This window comes from Suncus etruscus, chromosome 17, assembly GCF_024139225.1.
Source record: "Suncus etruscus isolate mSunEtr1 chromosome 17, mSunEtr1.pri.cur, whole genome shotgun sequence".
Taxonomy (NCBI): Eukaryota; Metazoa; Chordata; class Mammalia; order Eulipotyphla; family Soricidae; genus Suncus; species Suncus etruscus.
In genome coordinates this window covers 47108037-47126967 of record NC_064864.1, presented here as the reverse complement: position 1 = coordinate 47126967, position 18931 = coordinate 47108037, and the positions used below count along the sequence as shown (strand labels likewise).

General features: G+C 46.8%; 1 protein-coding gene across 2 annotated transcripts in view; it reads left to right on the top strand.

Annotated features, from left to right (window-relative positions):
- Positions 1-4419: 4419 nt before the first annotated feature.
- Positions 4420-18931, top strand: part of NT5C2 (5'-nucleotidase, cytosolic II) — a 106365-nt gene continuing 91853 nt past the window's right edge. For both annotated transcript variants that reach the window (XM_049790866.1, XM_049790865.1), the window contains exon 1: positions 4420-4464. The gene's annotated coding sequence lies outside the window, so the exon portion shown is untranslated. The remainder of the gene's footprint in view (positions 4465-18931) is intronic.

Below are 18931 nucleotides of genomic sequence, written 5' to 3'. Positions count from 1 at the left end.
TCTCCATATTGTTTTTCATAAAGGCTGGACTTCACTGTGGATTTTTGAAGATGAGGCATGGCTGTTTCTGAGTCTTCCTTCACTGTCTTGTCTCTGGGTATGAACTAAAAATGTCTAACTAGACTAAGTGTTTTCTGCCAGTTTCCTAAACATTGTACTGGGGCCAATGTCATGCTCACTGCTGAACCTGTCCTGTGAGAAGAAGCAGGAGGAGAAGAGGAGACCTCTGAGGCTTTGGGTCGGAACTGAGACAAGCACTTTCTGGGAGAAACATATTTGGCCTGTGGAAGACTGTTCCTAGGCCCTGAGCCAGGATGTTGAGCAATGCTTGTGTTTCTCCGAGAGCTTCTGCCAAGCAGCAGAAAACTGATGAGTGACCTGTGAGTGCTGCTCGCAGTTGGGGTGACTCAACTGCATTCTGATGATGGCATTCTGGGGAAAAAACAGTGTGGATTAGAGGAGGGAGGATTGCCACTTGGAATCTTGTGCAGGAAGTTTGGTCAAAGGCCACCATCCAAGGCCATTATAGAATGGCTTTTCTTGTTAAGCAGTGCCTGGGAAGTTCTGTTAACATCAAATTACAGCCCCAGATTAGCTACCTACAGCTCCTCATTGGCAACTCAGGCTACCCAGGCCTTAAAGGCCAAATTTCCTGGTTTTTTTTTTTTTAACTTTTCTGTATTAAACATTTTTGGAGGTAAATTTCAAGAGTTTTTTTCTTTTAAAGTATTAAAACTGAAGGTTAGGGCTGAAGAGGCAGAACAGGAATCAAGGTTGTCCAACTTTGAATAGGGCTGTCCCTGGATTTGATCTCTGGTACCACATGCTCCCCTGAGCATTACCATGTGTGACCTTGGAGGCCTCTAAGCACTGCAGGGTGTGGTCCAAAATGTACAACTGAAGTAACCCTAGATAATCTCTGGCACCACAGGGCCTGAACAGTTATTCATCCATTGAGCTTGGCATTGACCTGGCATGGTCGGATAAGAGGGAGACAGCCCTGGGCCCCATGAGCATCTTTTGGGAGGCTGCCCAAACAAACAAATGGAAACTAATACTCCCCTTGAAAGTTACCTCCGATGACAGGGCCTTACTAGGGTCATTTTAGATCATCTTTTGTTTTGTTTTCGTGCTTAAGGTGTCAGGGATCAAATGCAGGCCTCCTGCATGCAAAACCTGTACTCCTGCCTGTTGAGCTCTCTCTAGCTGAGGTCATCTTTACATGAGATTGGTATGTAGCCTTAGTAAACTTTTCACAAACTAAATGCACTATTGCATTGTTAGGCATAACAGAATACAGTGGACTGGGTGATTTGTAAGCATTAGGAATATATTTCTTCCAGTTCTTGAGGTTGGCCATCAAAGAGCAAGGCACCAACAGAGAGAGGTGAAGACCTGTATGCTTCTAGCTTAGGTTTCCTGAAGTTTCATTCTTCTTGGGGAAAAGGACTTCAGAGCTCTTTTGGCTCTCTTCTATCAAAGGCACAAAGTCCTTTGTTTTGTTTGTTTTTGGATTATACTCAATGATGCTACTCAGCTGGATGGTGCTCTTGGGATCAGGTGGTGCTAGTCATTAACCCAGGCCTCTTTTCTACATACAAAGCTTGCACTCAGCCTGTTAAGCTATTTTTCTGGCCCTCTAGTTTTTATCTTTCCTTTATCCTACAGCTTTGATTTATAGTTTTTATAATTTTATTTCTTAAAAAGCATTCTTGAGGGCCTGGAGAGATAGCACAGCGGCGTTTGCCTTGCAAGCAGCCGATCCAGGACCAAAGGTGGTTGGTTCAAATCCCGGTGTCCCATATGGTCCCCCGTGCCTGCCAGGAGCTATTTCTGAGCAGACAGCCAGGAGTAACCCCTGAGCAACGCTGGGTGTGGCCCCAAAACAAAAACAAACAAAAAAGCAATGTGGAAAACCTGGAAATGTATGAAAATGTATTAGAGACAACCCATGTATTATCACTCAAAAGAGGCTATAATTGACATGTCCGATCATGTTTTTCCTTCTAGTCTTTTGGATGTGTGCACACATGCTGCATGCAACACTACACATATGTGCCATTGACTCAGTGTCAGTTTTTCAGACACAATTTTGGACCTTTTCTCAATTGTACTTGGTTTAGAGGTGGCATTAGAGTGCCAGCTAATATGGTAGAAAAGGTGTTTGCCTTGCATGGACCCAACCCAAGTTCAGTACTTGGTTTCTCATATCCCCTAGAGCACCTAGAGCACCACAGGGAGTGATCCTCTAGCACAGAGAGTTGGAGTAAATCTTGAGCACTGCAATGTGCTTAATTGCAACTCTCCAAAAATAAAATTGTATTAGAGCTTCCAGCTATTATTTCTTTTTCATATATCCTGAACAATCTTGTAGGTGACCCAGTCCTATCCTTACTTAACCTTTTGAGTTGGCCCAGGAACACGAGAAGAAGTAGAAATGTTCCAGGATAGCAGTTACTGAAGTCTTGTCGGGTTTCGTTCATGGAGTCAGTAATGTGGGTGCCAAGAACTCTATTGTGTGAGTGGAAGGCAGTAAGCCTACAAGGAAGCAGGTATAGGTCTGCTTTGTTCTGATAGTATCACACATCTTTATTTAGTTCAGTCTTAGAGAACTATTCTAACGGAGCTACAACCAGCAAGAATGAGGACAAAAACCAAGGGAAACAATGGAGTGCATGGTGACTCTGGTCTTCATTTCTTTCCTCTCTCTCCCTCTCTCTCTCTCTCCCTCTCTCTCTCCCTCTCTCTCCTTCTCTCTCCTTTCTCTCCTCTCTCCCCTCTCTCCCCTCTTCCCTCTCTCCCTCTCTCCCCCTCTCTCCTCTCTCTCTCCTTTCTCTCCTCTCTCCCCTCTCTCCCCTCTTCCCTCTCTCTCTCCCTCTCTCCCCCTCTCTCTCCCCCTCTCTCCTCTCTCTCTCTTCTCCCCCCCTCTCCCCTCTCTCTCCCCCTCTCTTCCCCTCTCTCTCCCCTCTCTCCTCTTTCTCTCCTCTCTTCCCCTCTTCCCTCTCTCTCCCCCTCTCTCCTCTTCTCTCCCCCTCCTCTCTCTCTCCTCTCTCCCCCTCTCCCTCTCCCCCCTCTCCCTCTCCTCTGTCCTCCCTCCCCTCTGTCCTCCCTCCCCTCTCTCTCCTCACTCCCCTCTCTCTCCTCCCTCCCCTCTCTCTCTCCTCCCTCTCCTCTCTCCTCCCTTCTCTATTCTCTCTTCTCTCTCTCTTCTCTCTCTCTCTCTCTCTCTCTCTCTCTCTCTCTCTCTCTCTCTCTCTCTCTCTCTCTCTCTCTCTCTCTCTCTCTCTCTCTCTCTCTCTCTCTCTCATTAAAGCCTTTTTTGCACTACTGGCAATGGAACCCAGGCCCTTACATATGGAAGACAAGTGCTTGCAGCAATAGTTTCATTCTAAGATTCTGATCTTCAAATAGAGAAAAATTTGGTCAGAAGCCTTCAAGTGTCTTTAAAGTACAAGGCCCAAGAGAAATTAGATTTCTTTATTCTCTAAGACTACAGAACTTGAACTGAGTGGAAGCTTTACAAATACTTTTGTTTTGTTTTGGAGTCACACCTGGCAGTGCTCAGAGGATACTCCTGGCTCTGCACTCGGGAACTACTCCTGGCAATGCTCAAGGGAATAAATATATGGGATTCTGGTGATCCAACCTCGTTCCGGGTGTGCAAGGAAACCCGCTGTACTATCTCTTCTGCCCCTTCAAGTACTTTCTAATAAGCCAACACTTAAGAGGACAAGGAAGAGGCCTTCAGGGCTTTGAAAATAGTGCGCTCTGTCATTGGTAGGAGAGTGAGTTAATAAGATAAAAAATTTCTGAATGTTAACTATGGGCCGGTACTATGCTGACCCCTCTGTTATTTTATCCTCCGCTGCGACACTGTTGGGTACCACGGTTCTCTAGTCTGACGTACAGAGGAGAAAACTGGGTAGAGCAAGGTTAAGTCCCTGGGATCCCATTCCGTTCTGGTGGGGCCCCAAATTTCCCCAAAATTCTGGGACAGGGAAAGAGAAGCCCATCAACCCTAATTTAGGAAGAAAGCAAAACGTATTAAAAAAAAAAAAGCCGAGAGGTATAGAGGGGTAGCGTGGGGGCCTTGCAGAGTGGCCAGGGGGCTGATGCCCTGGCGAGTTGTCACCTGGCATACCACCCCCCCCCCAACACCAACTCAGCTGCCTGTAAGTCCTGTTCAGTTAGTTGAAATCCCAGGTTCGCGCGAGGGACCGGGGCGAAGGTCCGAATCGTGACTCCGCAGCCGCAGTGCCCGCCAGGGAGCATCGCGGCGCAATGGTTCTGCGGGCGGAGCCGGGTATGGGAACATCGCGCCGGTCCCTAGATCGGGCGCGAGCGGGGGCGTGCCCACAAGAATTGGGGGCGTGGCCTCGCGGCGGGGGCGGGGGGGGCGGGGCGGGCGGGCGCCGGGCGGCTGCGGTAGTTGCGCGCTGGGATCGCGGCGGTGCGGCGGCGACGGTGAGTGTGGCGGGACCGGAGGGAGGGAGGAGAGAGGGAGGGAGGAGTGCGGCGGGCGGACCGGCCGGGCGGGGGCGGCGGGGCGGGTGCGCGTGCGGCCGGGTGCGCGCGACCCCCGCCCGTTGCCTGCCTGCCTGCCTGCTCCCGGCCCGGCCGCCTCCCCGGGCCCCTCGGTGGCGGCGCCCCTCCGGCCCGTTTCTGGGGTCCGAGCGCCCAGACGCCTGGAGCGTCCCCACCTCCCCACCCGCCCGGCCCTAGGTGTCCCCGGCCCGGCTCCGAGCGGACCCATCCTCGGGGCCTCGGCGACGTCCCCGGCTCCACGTCACACTCGCGCCATTGTCTGCCCGGCTGCCGCCGCCGCCGGGCCGGGCCGGGCTGGGCTGGGCTGGGACCGGCCTGGCCCCTGCGCCTCGTCCGTGCCCGCCGCGCCGGGTCTCGGGCGCTTCCCCTCGGCTTCCTTTCAGCCCTTGCACGGCCGCCCGGTTCCATTCGGAGTTGGACTTTCTTTCTTCCGGGCCGCTTGAGGGTTCCCTCGCGTAGGCACCCCAAGGGCTTCTCCTCGCCGGCCCCCCGGGCAGCTCTGGGCCGCGCTGGGCGGGCACCCGGGCACGGCCGACTCGCCTCGTTCGCTGGGACGAATGCTGTCCCCCACTTGGCGCCGCAGCCTGGGCTGTCCGAGCCGAATCGCCGCCGCCCGGCCCGGGAAACAAGACCCGGTCTCCCCAGAGGGGGTCTGCGCGCGGATACCGGCTTTTCCCGGGGTCTCCCCGAGAGGAACCTGCAGCCCCGAGATCTGAGTTCCTAGTAGCATGCCCCGTTTTTTAATTTTAATCTTTGGGGGCCTGGGTGGTGGCAGATTTGACTCTGCTAGGCCTCAGCTTTTCAGAGTTGTTAGGGTAACTTGCCCGCCCCCGACGGTTCCTTCTGGCTGTTGGGGTTTCGGGGTGCTTTGTCAAGTGAGAACTCTGCAACTAGGCGCGACGTGCGCGCGCGCGAGGCTGCGGGTCTGGCTGCGGACGGGTTCAGGTTCCTAGCAAAGTCCCCTCCCTGTTCCACCTTGTCTGGCCCGGGCCCCGTGCATTTTGATTTTTTGCCTCTCGAAGGGAGCGGGATGGGCCCTACTCGGCTAACTGGAATGCGCCAAGGGTGCGTGTTGAAACCGTGCCAGTTACTCTCCTCGCCATGGAAGTCATTTAAATATATAGACCAGGACACCTTGCACAACCGTTAGACCGTTCAGATCAAGGCTCTCGGGCCTGAAGAGAAGTTGAAGGAGTCGCCTCTCCTTAGTCATTGAAATCTGAGTCACACATATTGTAAAAAGAGAAGCCTAGCCTGCATGACGTTTTTCCAGAAGATTTCCATGCAGGTCTAGGATTTGCTAATATCCCAGAAAATTACAGTTAATATGATCCCGGTTCTAAAAGTTTATAATTGCAGGGAGAGGTAGGGAGATGGTTCCTTAGGTCCGCCTCAGTGATGGTATTAGAATATCTTCCTGAAAGAAAGATCCAAGCTGTCTGCCTAAAAAAATATATTACATAAAGAAATACAAAAAATATATATATATTACAATAAAAAATATTACAATGGGCTGTGGAGGATTTGTTTTTAGGCTGTTTTTGCTGTTTTATGAGTATGCTGCAAAGACTCAAAATGTCTTGTTGCTTGATTCTTTTTTTTTTTTTTTTTGGTTTTTGGGCCACACCCGGCGGTGCTCAGGGGTCACTCCTGGCTGTCTGCTCAGAAATAGCTCCTGGCAGGCACGGGGGACCATATGGGACACCGGGATTCGAACCAACCACCTTAGGTCCTGGATCGGCTGCTTGCAAGGCAAACACCGGTGTGCTATCTCTCCGGGCCCTTGTTGCTTGATTCTTACCAAAAGCAATGCAGCAAAAATAGTTGCATAGAATAGAACAAACAAAACCCCACTTTTATCATACTTATGACTACGCTCCTTTCCAGCTGTTACAGAAACCATTTTTTATGCACTTGTAATTGCTGTGTACTTGTCAAATGCATGGAACGCCCATATTTCTAGAGAATTTATCCGTTTTATATTTGTAGAGGCTCTTGTCACATGCATTTATATCTAGTGCTCAGTAGTCCCTTAAACTTAGTTTTTGTGAGGGTTGGGCCACACCTGATGGCCCTCAGGAGTTACTCCAGGCTTGGAGGACCATCTGGGATGCTGGGTATCGAACCCAGGTTAGTTGTATACACAGCAAATTTCTACTGCTGTACTATCGCTCTTGCCTGGAGTAGTCCTAAGTGTCAGCTTAGTGTGTGTGACTAAGAACACCTGGTAAGTTATGTATGAGCTGGAGATAACGTTATGTGTGTTTGTTCAAAGACCTTGGAGTCTGGGATTTAGATCTGACTTGTCATCCATCAAACTTTGGAGCACTTTAGTGGGCTTTCTTTGACTTTCACTATGAAAAAGGAGAAAATAGAACAAATTTTACAGGTCATAACTAAATGGGATCATTCTTTTGAAGCAGTATTGTTATACTGGTATATTGGTATAAATTCTCTATCAGTGTTATTAATTTTTCTTTTTGGTTCATAGTGAAGACTAATATAGGTTGGTTGGGGTCAAGGAAAGCAGCGTGATACTTGAGAGTCAGGAGAAGATGCAAAAGTGGACACTTTGAGGGTTTAGTGATTAGATTGCTTTCATTGAAACAAAAAATTGGTAGAGCAGTAGCCTGAGATAAGACTGAGAAGTAGTACAGAGGGTAAGGGTTCTTCCTAAGAGCACATGGCTGGCCAGTGTTCAATCCCCAGCATCTCATGGTTCCCCAAGCACGACTAGGCTTAATTCTTCAGTGCAGAGCCAGATGCGATAAAAACAAGAAAAACCCAAACCGAAACAAAAAAATGTTAAGAGTGATTTTGGTGAACTTGGATTTTTTGCAGAGAGAACAGAATTAGAGAATTAAATCATTCAAAAGATTTTTCTTTGGGGGCTGGAGAGATAGCATGGAGGTAGGGTGTTTGCCTTGCATGATGAAGGACGGTGGTTCGAATCCCAGCATTCCATATGGTCCCCCGAGCCTGCCAGGACCGATTTCTGAGCATAGAGCCAGGAGCAACCTCTGAGCACTGTTGGGTGTGACCCAAAAACAAACAAACAAAAAAAGTTTTTCTTTTTAAATGAAGAGTGTTTTTTTTTTTTTTTTTTTTTAGCTCTCAAATTATTTACTTTTGGCTAGTTGTTAGCAAATATTAATGGCGTTCTAAGGTCCTTGCCATTGGAACTGCTAAGCCTTTTATTTATTTTTGGCCAGCATCTTGAGATCTTTCCCAGCACCACACAGTGGCTCTGAGAACATTTTAAGCAGTTGAAGTTTGATTGAGTCTTGTACAGGAGGTGGGCAGTAGCCGATTTCTCTCTTTTGATAGAAAATGACTTTGGCGGGGCCAGAGCGATAGCACAGCAATAGTGTGTTTGCCTTACATGCAGCCAACCTGGACGGACCTTGGTTCAATTCCTGGCAACCCATATAGTCCACCGAGCCTGCCAGGGGCCATTTCTGAATGCAGAGCCAGAGCCAGGAGTAACTCTTTGTTGGAGACCCTTTAACTAGAGAGCAATATGGAGTCTCTGATGCCTGAGAAGTCAAAGGTCTGTGTACGTGACAGGTTGCTGGTGGCGCTTCCCCATGAACCTAAAAAGAAAAGAGCTGACCATAAAAAAGAGCCATTACCAGAGGTAAATGGATAAAGAACAAACATGCTATGTAAAGGCTACAAGTTAAGATTAGATCTGTAGCATTGGGGCCAGCAAGGTGGCGCTAGAGGTAAGGTGTGTCTGCCTTGCAAGCGCTAGCCAAGGAAAGGACCACGGTTTGATCCCCCGGCGTCCCATATGGTCCCCCCAAGCCAGGGGCAATTTCTGAGCGCGTAGCCAGGAGTAACCTCTGAGCATCTAACGGGTGTGGCCCAAAAAAAAAAACACAAAAAAAAAAAGATCTGTAGCATTGTTAACAGAACAGAGCACCCCAGGACCACTTATAGTAAATGTATAACTCGCTAAAAACCCCCCTGACATATTTGATGTATGGGAATGTTACGGTGGAAAAGTACTGAACCACCCCTTCCCTTCTTTTGTCTGAAAACGTGCTCATGCTTGCTATAAAAACTAGCTCCCGGTCCCCCAAGCCAGGAGCAACTTCTGAGTGCATAGCCAGGAGTAACCCCTGAGCGTTACCGGGTGTGGCCCAAAAACCAAAAAAAAAAACAAACAACAAAAAAAAACTAGCTCCCTTTTAATAAACTGACTCTTGATCAGGATCTCGTCTTGAGTCCATCAATTTTCCCAGCCCTATTTTATTTTTCAGGTCGAATCCTCTTCGTGACTCACGAATAACTTCGTGACCCTCATCCACCCTTCGGGCCGGGGTCCCCAGGGGTCGCAACTCCTGAGCGCCACTGGGTGCGACTCAAAACCCAAAACTCACTCCCAAAAAAGAAAGTGACTGGCAGCAAACCAATAAAAATAGCAAAGTTCTCAGTAGAGCCGCAGATTTGCCCCCTTATTTACTTTTTTGGTTTTTGGGTCATGCCCAGTGGCCCAGGTTATTTGGGGCTGTGTGCTCAGAAATTACTCCTGGGGACATCTTTGGGATGTTGGGTATTGAACCTGGGTCAGGTGTGTGCAAGGAAAACGCCCTACCTGCTGTAGTATTACTCCAGCCCCTTTCCATCCCTAATTTTGTCTTTTTTTTTTTGGTGGGGAGATTTGTGCCACCTGGAGGAGCTCAGAGAACTATATGGGATGATGGGGATTGATTATAGTTTGGCCTTGTGCAAGGCAAGTGCCCTAACTGCTGTACTGTCTCTGGTACCTCTGTGTTTAATATGCATATTCATTTTTTTTCTGGGGGGGGGAATCACACCCACCAGTGCTTAGAAGTCACATTTTGTGGGGCCGGAGAAATAGCATGGAGGTAAGGTGTTTGCCTTGCATGCAGAAGAATGGTGGTTTGAATCCCAGCATCCCATAGGGTCCCCTGAACCTGCCAGGAGCGATTTCTGAGCGTAGAGCCAGGAGTAACCCCTGAGCGCTGGCGGGTGTGACCCTCCTCCAAAAAAAAGTCACATATTGTACAGTGGTTGGGGGTTGCATAAGGGAATCCTATGGTGTTGTGGTTTGAACCAGGGTTCCAGCATACTAGCTCCCTAAATATCAATATGTACATATAGATTTGTTTTCATTTTGGGTTTTTTTTGGCCACACTCACCAGTGCATAGGGCTTATTCCTGTCTCTATGTTTAGTGATCACTCAGGGTGGAGCTTGGGAGATAATACAGAGATAATACAGGGTATTGAGGATTGAACCTAGGTCTGCTGCATTTAAGGCAAATATCCTCCTCGCTGTACTATCATTCTGTCTCCTTTATGAGTATTTGAAAGGGATGACATACATACATACATACATACATATACTATATACATAAATACATATGTACATATATTTTGGGTTTGGGGCCACCAGCTGTGTTCAGGGGTCCTGAACACCTTTGTGGTGTTTGTGGGACCATATGGGATACCAGAGATAGAACCTAGGTTGGCTGTGTGCAAGGCAAATGTCCTCCATGATGTGTGTTTGCTCCAGCCCATGATAACATTATACATGTATTTGAGGTCTTTCTGAAACCTTGATGATCTTACATATCTCTCTTGCCTGCTCTTAGGTTGAACACTAATGAGTCATTCCTTTATATAGACAGTGCATGCGTGCTGCTGGGTTAGAGCCCAGGGACCTGACATACGATGACCCATTTACCATTGAGCCATGTCCTTGTGTCTCCCCACCCTGTACTGGGACACTTCTACTAATATGTATATCTATTCTCTTGTCTGTTTCTGTTTGCTGCTTTAAAGTTGCTGTTTTGCTTGGGGTGACCATGAAGTACCTGGGATCTAATCTGGGGCTTCTACATGCAAGTATGTGTTCCAGCTGGTATCGGTAGACTTAAAAATCTATTTATTTACAATACTGGGATCAAACCCTCTACCATTGAGGTATATACTCAACCCTGAATTTTCCCTTTTTGGGGCTGGAGTGATAGATGTAGTGGTTAGGAATCTTGCCTTGCATGCAAGTGACCCATGTTTAATTCCCAGCATCCATAGGGTCCCCTAAGTACCACCAGGCTTAATTCCTGAGTGCATAGCCAGGAGTAACCCCTGAGGCACCTCCAGGTGTGGCCCTAATACTTTTTTTTTTTTTTTGGTTTTTGGGCCACACCCAGCAGTGCTCAGGGGTTACTCCTGGCTATCTGCTCAGATATAGCTCCTGGCAGGCACAAGGGACCATATGGGACACTGGGATTCGAACCGGCCACCTTAGGTCCTGGATCGGCTGTGCTATCTCTCCGTGGCCCTAATACTTAACCTTCCTTATTTCCCCTTTTCTTTTGCTTTCTAGCCACACCTGGAAGTGCTGGGGGCTATATCTAACTCATTTTGCAGGGATGCTCCTCATGGGGAATCAAAGTTGGGCCTCCTATATATAAAACATGTGCTCAGCCCATCAAGTGCTCTTTCTGGCTGCTGCTGCTTTGTTTGTTTGTTTTTTTTTTGTATTTTTGGGTCATACCCAGAGGCACTCAGGAGTTACTCCAGGCTTTGTGCTCACAAATAGCTTCTGGCAGGCTCTGGGGACCATATGGGATGTCTGGGATTCGAACCACTGTCCATTCTGGATTGGTGGTGTGCAAGTTAAACACCCTACCACTGTGCTATCTCTCTGGCCCCTGCAGCTATGTTTTTTTTTTCTCTTTCTTTGGGGGTGCTCAAAGCATACTCTGGTTCTGTGCTGGGAACAGGTTTGCTCCTGATAGAGCTTGGGGGACATATAGTGCCCAGGATGGCACTGGGATTAGCTGCTTGCAAGGCTAATGCTATACTGTCTCTACATTTCTCCACTCCCCATGCTTGAATTTATCTTAAACTTTTTGGGAGGAAGATAGAGATATCACTGTTAGGGCACTTGTATTAATGTGTGAGGCCCTGAGTTTGATTGCCCAATGCTAGTAAATTTATATCTTTATGGAACATATGGTTATTAAAATTTTTTTTTCGCTTTTGGGCCACACCCCATGATGCTCAGAGGTTGTTCCTGGCTATGCGCTCAGAAATCACTCCTGGCTTGGGGAACCATATGGGACGCTGGGGGATTGAATCATGGTCAGCCTCCTGTAAGGCCAACACTCTACCGCTGTGCCATCACTCCGGCCCTTTATAATTATAACTTTTATGGGTTCCCCACCTGGCAGTGCTTCGGGCTTACTCCCGGCTCTGCATTGAGGGATCACTCTTGGTTTGGGGCCATATGGGATGCTGGGGATTGAACCTGAACTTTGTGCAAGGCAAGTGTCCTACATCCTGTACTAGTGTTTGGACTCCAGGTATGCATCATTATTAATCACCATTGAGTTCACCACTGAACGTCCAGTGAATACTGTCAGAATTAAAGGTTTAAATGTTAATTTGCTTTTCCCAGATCATAGGTTGAACTTAACACCCATTTATTATAACATTTCTTTTTTGTTTGTTTTGGGCCACACCACTGGTGCTCAGGACTCTCCTGTCTCTGCACTCAGCCATCAATTCTGGAGGAGATCATATGTGCTACTGGGGATTGACTCCTGTTTGGTCATGTGTAGGGCAAGCACCCTGTTTGCTCTACTATCACTGGAGTTCCAAAGTTTCTTTTTTTTCTTTTAGTTACAATTTATATTCTTTATTCTTATTCTGTTGGCTTGTTTGCTTTTCAATCATTAGGTTATAGTTATATAATAATCTAATCTAGGGGCCGGCGCGGTGGCACTAGAGGTAAGGTGTCTGCCTTGCCAGCGCTAGCCTAGGATGGACCACACGGTTCGATCCCCGGCGTCCCGTATGGTCCCCCAAGCCAGGAGCAACTTCTGAGCGTGACCGGGTGTGACCCAAAAAACCAAAAAAAAGAAAAAGAAAAAAAAGAAAAAAGAAGAAAAATAATCTAATCAGTATACTTAATACTACTATTTCTCTTAGCTAGGGTGTGCAGAAGTACACTTCTCAATACCTTTTTTTTTTTTTTTTTTTTGCTTTTTGGGCCATGCCCGGTGATGCTCAGGGGTTACTCCTGGCTATGCACTAAGAAATCGCTCCTGGCTTGGGGGGACCATATGGGATGCTGGGGGATCGAACTGGAATCCGTCCTAGGTTACTGCGTGCAAGGCGAGCGCCCTATCACTTGTGCCATCGCTTTGGCTCCACTTCTCAATACCTTTTCAAATATTCTCCTTTCACTGAGCCTGTCAGCTCTCTCCAGCTCTTGCATGTACGAAATTTCTTCCTAACTGTTTAAACCTCTGTGATGTGTCTCACTTCAACAGAGGGGTACTTGGATATCCAAAGAATAAGATGTAGGGGCCCGGCAAGGTGGCGCTAGAGGTAAGGTGTCTGCCTTGCCAGCGCTAGCCTAGGAAGGACCGTGGTTCCATCCCCCAGCGTCCCATATGGTCCCCCAAGCCAGGAGCGACTTCTGAGCGCATAGCCAGGAATAAACTCTGAGCGTCACCGGGTGTGAAACCCAAACCGCCCCCAAAAAATGTAGAAGAAAATTGCGTCTGATTATTACATTGAACATGGAGGAAACATCTAATATTGGGTGCATCTGAAATTTTTCTCAATTGTTCCACTAATGGCCTTGATCTTTTTTGGTGGTGCCTCAGATTGAACCCAATACCTTTCTGCAACTTTCTGCCCACTGGATCTGCACACACACACACACACACACACACACACACACACACACTGGACCCCCCCCACCCCCCACTGGACCTGCGAGCGCGCACACACACCCCCCCCCACTGGATCTGCGAATGCACACACACACACATATACTGGATCACACACACATACACACACACCACTCACTGGACCACACTCACACACCACCCTGTGGTCCAAGGGTGTGATGCTCTAGGTAGCACATTGTTGGATACTGTGGTGCTTGTGATACTGGGTCACATGCTGGCTGGTTTGGGGTCCTCCAGGGCCATACCTGGCAATGCTTGAGGGACCCATGAGGAACATGCAATTGAACCCAGGTTGGGTTCATACTAGGCATGAGTCCTAAACACTGTACCATTTCCTGTCCCCCTCGCATTGAGCTTTAGAACTGTTTTTCATGCCCGGCCTTGGTCCCAAGTTTTGGTTATTTTTTTTGGTGGGGGGGGGGGCATACCCAGCTGCACTTAGGGATTACTCCTGGCTTTGCGCACAGAAACTACTCCTGGCTCGGGAGACTGTATGAGATGCTGGGGCTCAATCTACATCTATCCTGGGTCAGCCATGTGCAAGACAAATGCCCTACCACTGTGCTAACACTCTGGCCCCTTGGTCCCAGGTTTAATCAGAGGAGCCATATTCTTTTAAACAGGAATCTCTCCTGGCAGTATTCAGGGGACCACAAGGGGTTCCAGGAATTGAACCCTGGTGGACTTTGTGCAAGGCCTTATGCCTTCTCTACTGTCTCTACACTTTCCCACTTTTAATTTACAGATAGGTATGTAATAGCACCAACAATGAAGTAGGATACAGTAAATTCGAGTGCAACATAATAAATTGATATTTTTCTTCATGTGTTCTTATTTCTTCTCTGGTATTTGGGCTGTAGCCATCAGTGATTGGGGCGGGTCTCTCCTCTGTTTGGTGATCACTCCCAATTTATATATATAGGGGGGACGGGATAAAGGAGGAAGAAGAGAGAGAGGAGAAAGAAGAAAGAGGGGATGGGGAAAGTGGAGAGGGATGTGGTGCTTGGGGCCCAAACCTGGATTTCCTGTGTTCAGAGCATGTGCTTTAGCACTTTGAGACATCTCCTTGGTGTCTTGCTCCTTTTTGGCTAATAACATCAGTGTTATTGTTGGAACTTTGGTATCACCAGACTTTAATTAGTCCCAGGGATTGATCTCGGGGTGTTTCAAAAACAGAAACAAAAACAAATCACTGAGAAGTTACCTGAATATACTGATACAGAATCAATCTAATTGATTTGATTAGATTAGATTGATTAGATTAGGGAATTCTCTAAGATGGCAGAAGTCATGAAATTGTAGGCATAGTTCAAAACAAGATTCAAGGTTTCGGTATATTTTTGAATCTTTACAAAATATATTAGATACGTTTATTATATAGTCTAGTTATAGCTTCTTTCTAGATATTGGAGAATGTTGCTTGAAGAGGAGAGATTGTCAGGGCAATGCTTTTTTCATTTGACAATGTCTTTTCAATTTTATTATATTTCACGAGAACAAGGAACCTTTTGTTCTAAGGCCTTATGTTGAAATCTAGGAAAATATTAACTGAAGAATCTGCATGTTTCTGAACAATGCACAAGGTTTCACAAAGGTTGGTTTAGAGCAGTATTTCTCAACTGGGGCCATATGCCCCCTCCCTGTTCCCATGGAATAGTCCAGCGAAGGGGGCATAGGTGAAAATCCTGTAAATGGGGCACTACAGGAAGGGGGGCAGGGTCAGAAAATGGTTGAGAAACAGGTTTAGGACAGAAGAGTTGTGTAACTTTCTTGCATAGGAATTAGCTTCTAATAAGAGCTTTTTTTTTTTTTCTTCTGTAGGTAAATTTATTTAAGGAGCAGGTGGTAAACAAGTATAACTCTTAGGGGATATAGATTTTAGAGAAAGGGACTGACAGTATGCTAGTTGCCAGATAGACCTGTGAATGTGGGGAAAAAATAAAACAAGGTGAGGGGATAGCAAGTGGTATGTGTGGGGAAGCGAGTATGATTAGTGGGAATTTATTAGTAGCCTATAGTCCTTGTGAAAGCAGTGTTGACAGAAAAATAAGAGTAAAGTTTGGGACAGATGAGAACTTTGAATGAAAATAATGAAATAAAAAATAAATGAATACTTTATCATGAGCTACTTGAAAGATAAAGTAATGAGCCATTTAATTATTAAGCATTTTTCTTTTGGTTTTGGGCTATATCTGGTGGTGCTGGTTACTCCCAGCTCTGCACTCTGGAGGGGACTGGGGGACCACATGGGTATTGGGGATTGAACCTGGGTTGGCTGGCATACAAGACAAGCATCTCACCTGCTGGGATATCTTTGGCTCAAAAAATATAACTATTTAAACACAAATTTTGTCTTTTTGCTGGTGATTGAATACAGGACTCAAACTTGGGAAGCATGCACTTACCACTAAACTACAGCCTTTGGTCTTGCACACAACAGTTTTAAAAAGTTTTTTTTTTTTTTTTTTTTTTTTTTTTTTAGGGGGTGAGGGATAGAAGTGGGGCATTGTTATTTCCCCCCCCCTTTTTTTTTTGGTCATACCTGGCAGTGCTCAAGGGTCACTCCTGGCTCTATACTCAGGAATTACTCCTGGCAGTGTGTGTGGGATCATATAGGATGGAGATCAAGTCTGGTAATCAAGTCTGGGTTGGTCTTATGCAAAGTAAGCGCTCTACCTACTGTACTATCATTCCGATCTCAAGGAATTGACATTTCTTCATTTAAAAAAATTTGCATTTAAACATTTTTGAGTCACTGTTGTCACTGTTTAGGGACTATAGCTGGCTCTGTGATTAGGGGTTACTATGGTCCAAGGTAGGGTTGGCCTCTTGAAAGGCTAGTACCTTGAGTACTATCTGTCTAGCCCTTAAATTTATTTTATTTATTTTGGGTTTGGGGGCCATACCTGGTAGTAGGCAGCGGTTACTCTTGGCTCTGCACTTGGGAATTACCCCTGATGGTGCTTGTGGGGGGGACCATATGGGATGCTGGGTCAAACTTAGCTCAGGATGCTGAGCAATACCACTGTGGTAGGGCATTTGTCTTACATGCTGCTGACCTTGGATGGACTCGGGTTTGGTTTTTGGGCCACACCCGGTGACGCTCAGGGGTTACTCCTGGCTATGCGCTCAGAAGTCGCTCCTGGCTTGGGGGACCATATGGGACGCTGGGGAATCGAACCGCGGTCCGTCTCCTAGGCTAGCGCAGGTAAGGCAGGCACCTTACCTCCAGCGCCACCGCCCGGCCCCCTGGACTCGGGTTTGATACCTAGCAGCCCATATAGTCTCCCTACTCTGCCAGGAGCAATTTCTGAGTGGAGAGATAGGAGTAACCCCTGAGCACTGCCAGATATGACTCCAAAACAGAAAACAACAAAGTAAAACCAAACAAATGTGTATCAGCTGTGTGTAAAGCAAATGCCCTAACTTCTGTACTATTGCTTTAGCCCATCTAAAATATTTTATTTGTTTATTTCTATTTTTTTTGTTTGTTTTGTCTTCAGGAGAATTATTTGTAAATATACTAGTTTCTCTTCTTTTCTTTTCTTTTTGGTTTTTGGTTTTTGGTTCACACCCGGCAGTGCTCAGGGGTTACTCCTGGCTCTATGCTCAGAAATCGCCGCTGGCAGGCTCGGGGGACCATATGGAATGCCAGGATTTGAACCACCGACCTTCTGCATGCAAGGCAAATGCTTTATCTTCATGCTATCTCTCTGGCCCCACTATACACTAGTTTCTTGGTTGTATTACAGAGGGATTCTTGAGAGAACTTGATGGCCAAACTAACTTGACATTGTCTTTCCTTTTTGGGGATCCTCACGTACTGCTTAGGAGACCCATGGGACCCCTGGAAATTCTTGGCCAGCCAGTCTGGTAGTTAAATATGAGGGCCAAAAATTGTGTTGTTGCCAGAACCTTGTTGACAGGCTCCATCAGAACCAGGCCGAGAATGCTCAGGGGACCTGAAAGGCCATCCTAGTGATATTCAGGGGACCATGTGGTTCTGGTGATCTAACAAAGGCTGAGTGCAGGGTGTGACTCAATATAAAAAAAAAAAAGGCAACAAAAAAACCAAAGTATTCTTTCCTTTTTAACTTCACAGCTGTGTTCAATATTCTTAAAATAAGTATGGTTGATTATAAAGCATATAATTTCCTTTTTTTTTTTTTTTTTGCTTTTTTGCTTTTTGGGCCACACCCGGTGACTCTCATGGGTTACTCCTGCCTATGCGCTCAGAAATTGCTCCTGACTTGGGGGAGCATATGGGACTCGGTGGGACCATGGTCCATCCTAGCTAGGTTAGCGCTTGCAAGGCAAATGCCCTACTGCTTGCACCACCACTCCAGCTTCATAATGCATATAATTTCTTTTGTTGTTGTTGTTCACATGGAACTATGCTCAGGGCTTACTCCTGGTGAGGCTCAGTGCACTGCTAGCTGCCATGAGAATGAGCCAACAATTTACTTTGCCACCTTAAGGTTGTGGGTTGTATTGTTTTTTAATATAGTTTTTTTTGTTTGTTTTTTAATTTTTTTTTTGGGTCACACCCAGCGGTGTCAGGGGTTACTCCTGCCTCTATGCTCAGAAATCGCTCCTGGCAGGCTCAGGGGACTATATGGGATGCCAGGATTTGAACCACCATCCTTCATGCAAGGCAAGCGCCCTACCTCCATGCTATCTCTCTGGCCCCTTTAATATAGTTTTTAGGCCAAGTGGTGCTCAGAGATTACTCAGGGTTCTGCACTACTGGCTGTGCTCGGAGCACCATATATAGGATGCAGGGGATTGAAGCTGGGTGGACTGCCTCAAGGCAAGCACCTTACTTGCTGTACTATCACTCTGGCCCCTCTATTGCCTTAAGTTTTATATTGAAAACACAAAAAAATTCCAGTGATGGGGCCGGAGTGGTGGCGCAAGTGGTAGGACATCTGCCTTGCACACTCTAACCTAGAACAGATTCCCTGGAGTCCCATATGGTCCCCCAAGCCAGGAGCGATTTCTGAGCGCATAGCCAGGAGTAACCCACGTCACTGGTTGTGGCCCCCCAAAAAAAATTCCAGTGAGGCTTAGTAAAGTACAGAGTACTTATACTTACTGTTACCATTACTTATTTGTTACATAGATGATAATATTACCTTTCCTGTATTGACACACCATTAAAAATGAATATGTGGGGCCCAGAGAGATAGCACAGTGGCATTTGCCTTGCAAGCAGCCGATTCACGACCAAAGGTGGTTGGTTCAAATCCCGGTGTCCCATATGGTCCCCCGTGCCTGCCAGGAGCTATTTCTGAGCAGCCAGCCAGGAGTAACCCCTGAGCACCGCCGGGTGTGACCCAAAAACCAAAAAAAAAAAAAAAAAAAAAAAAAGAATATGTGGTTCAAATTGCCATATCAAACAATTTGCCTTGTAGATCTATGCTGCATGTTGTGTTATGCATTATTCATTTCTTTCCAAGTGGCTTAAATGACATAAGATTGAAAATGATCTTGCTAGAACTAAACAAAAGGAGAAAAAAAAACCCAAACCAAACAAAACGACTTTCCTGACCAGGATTACCCCACGTGTTAGTCACTACTTCCTGTTTCTAGGAGTTGGGAGCTGCTGTGGTCTGATAGCCCTGGTTCCCTTTTCTTTAGGGGAGAG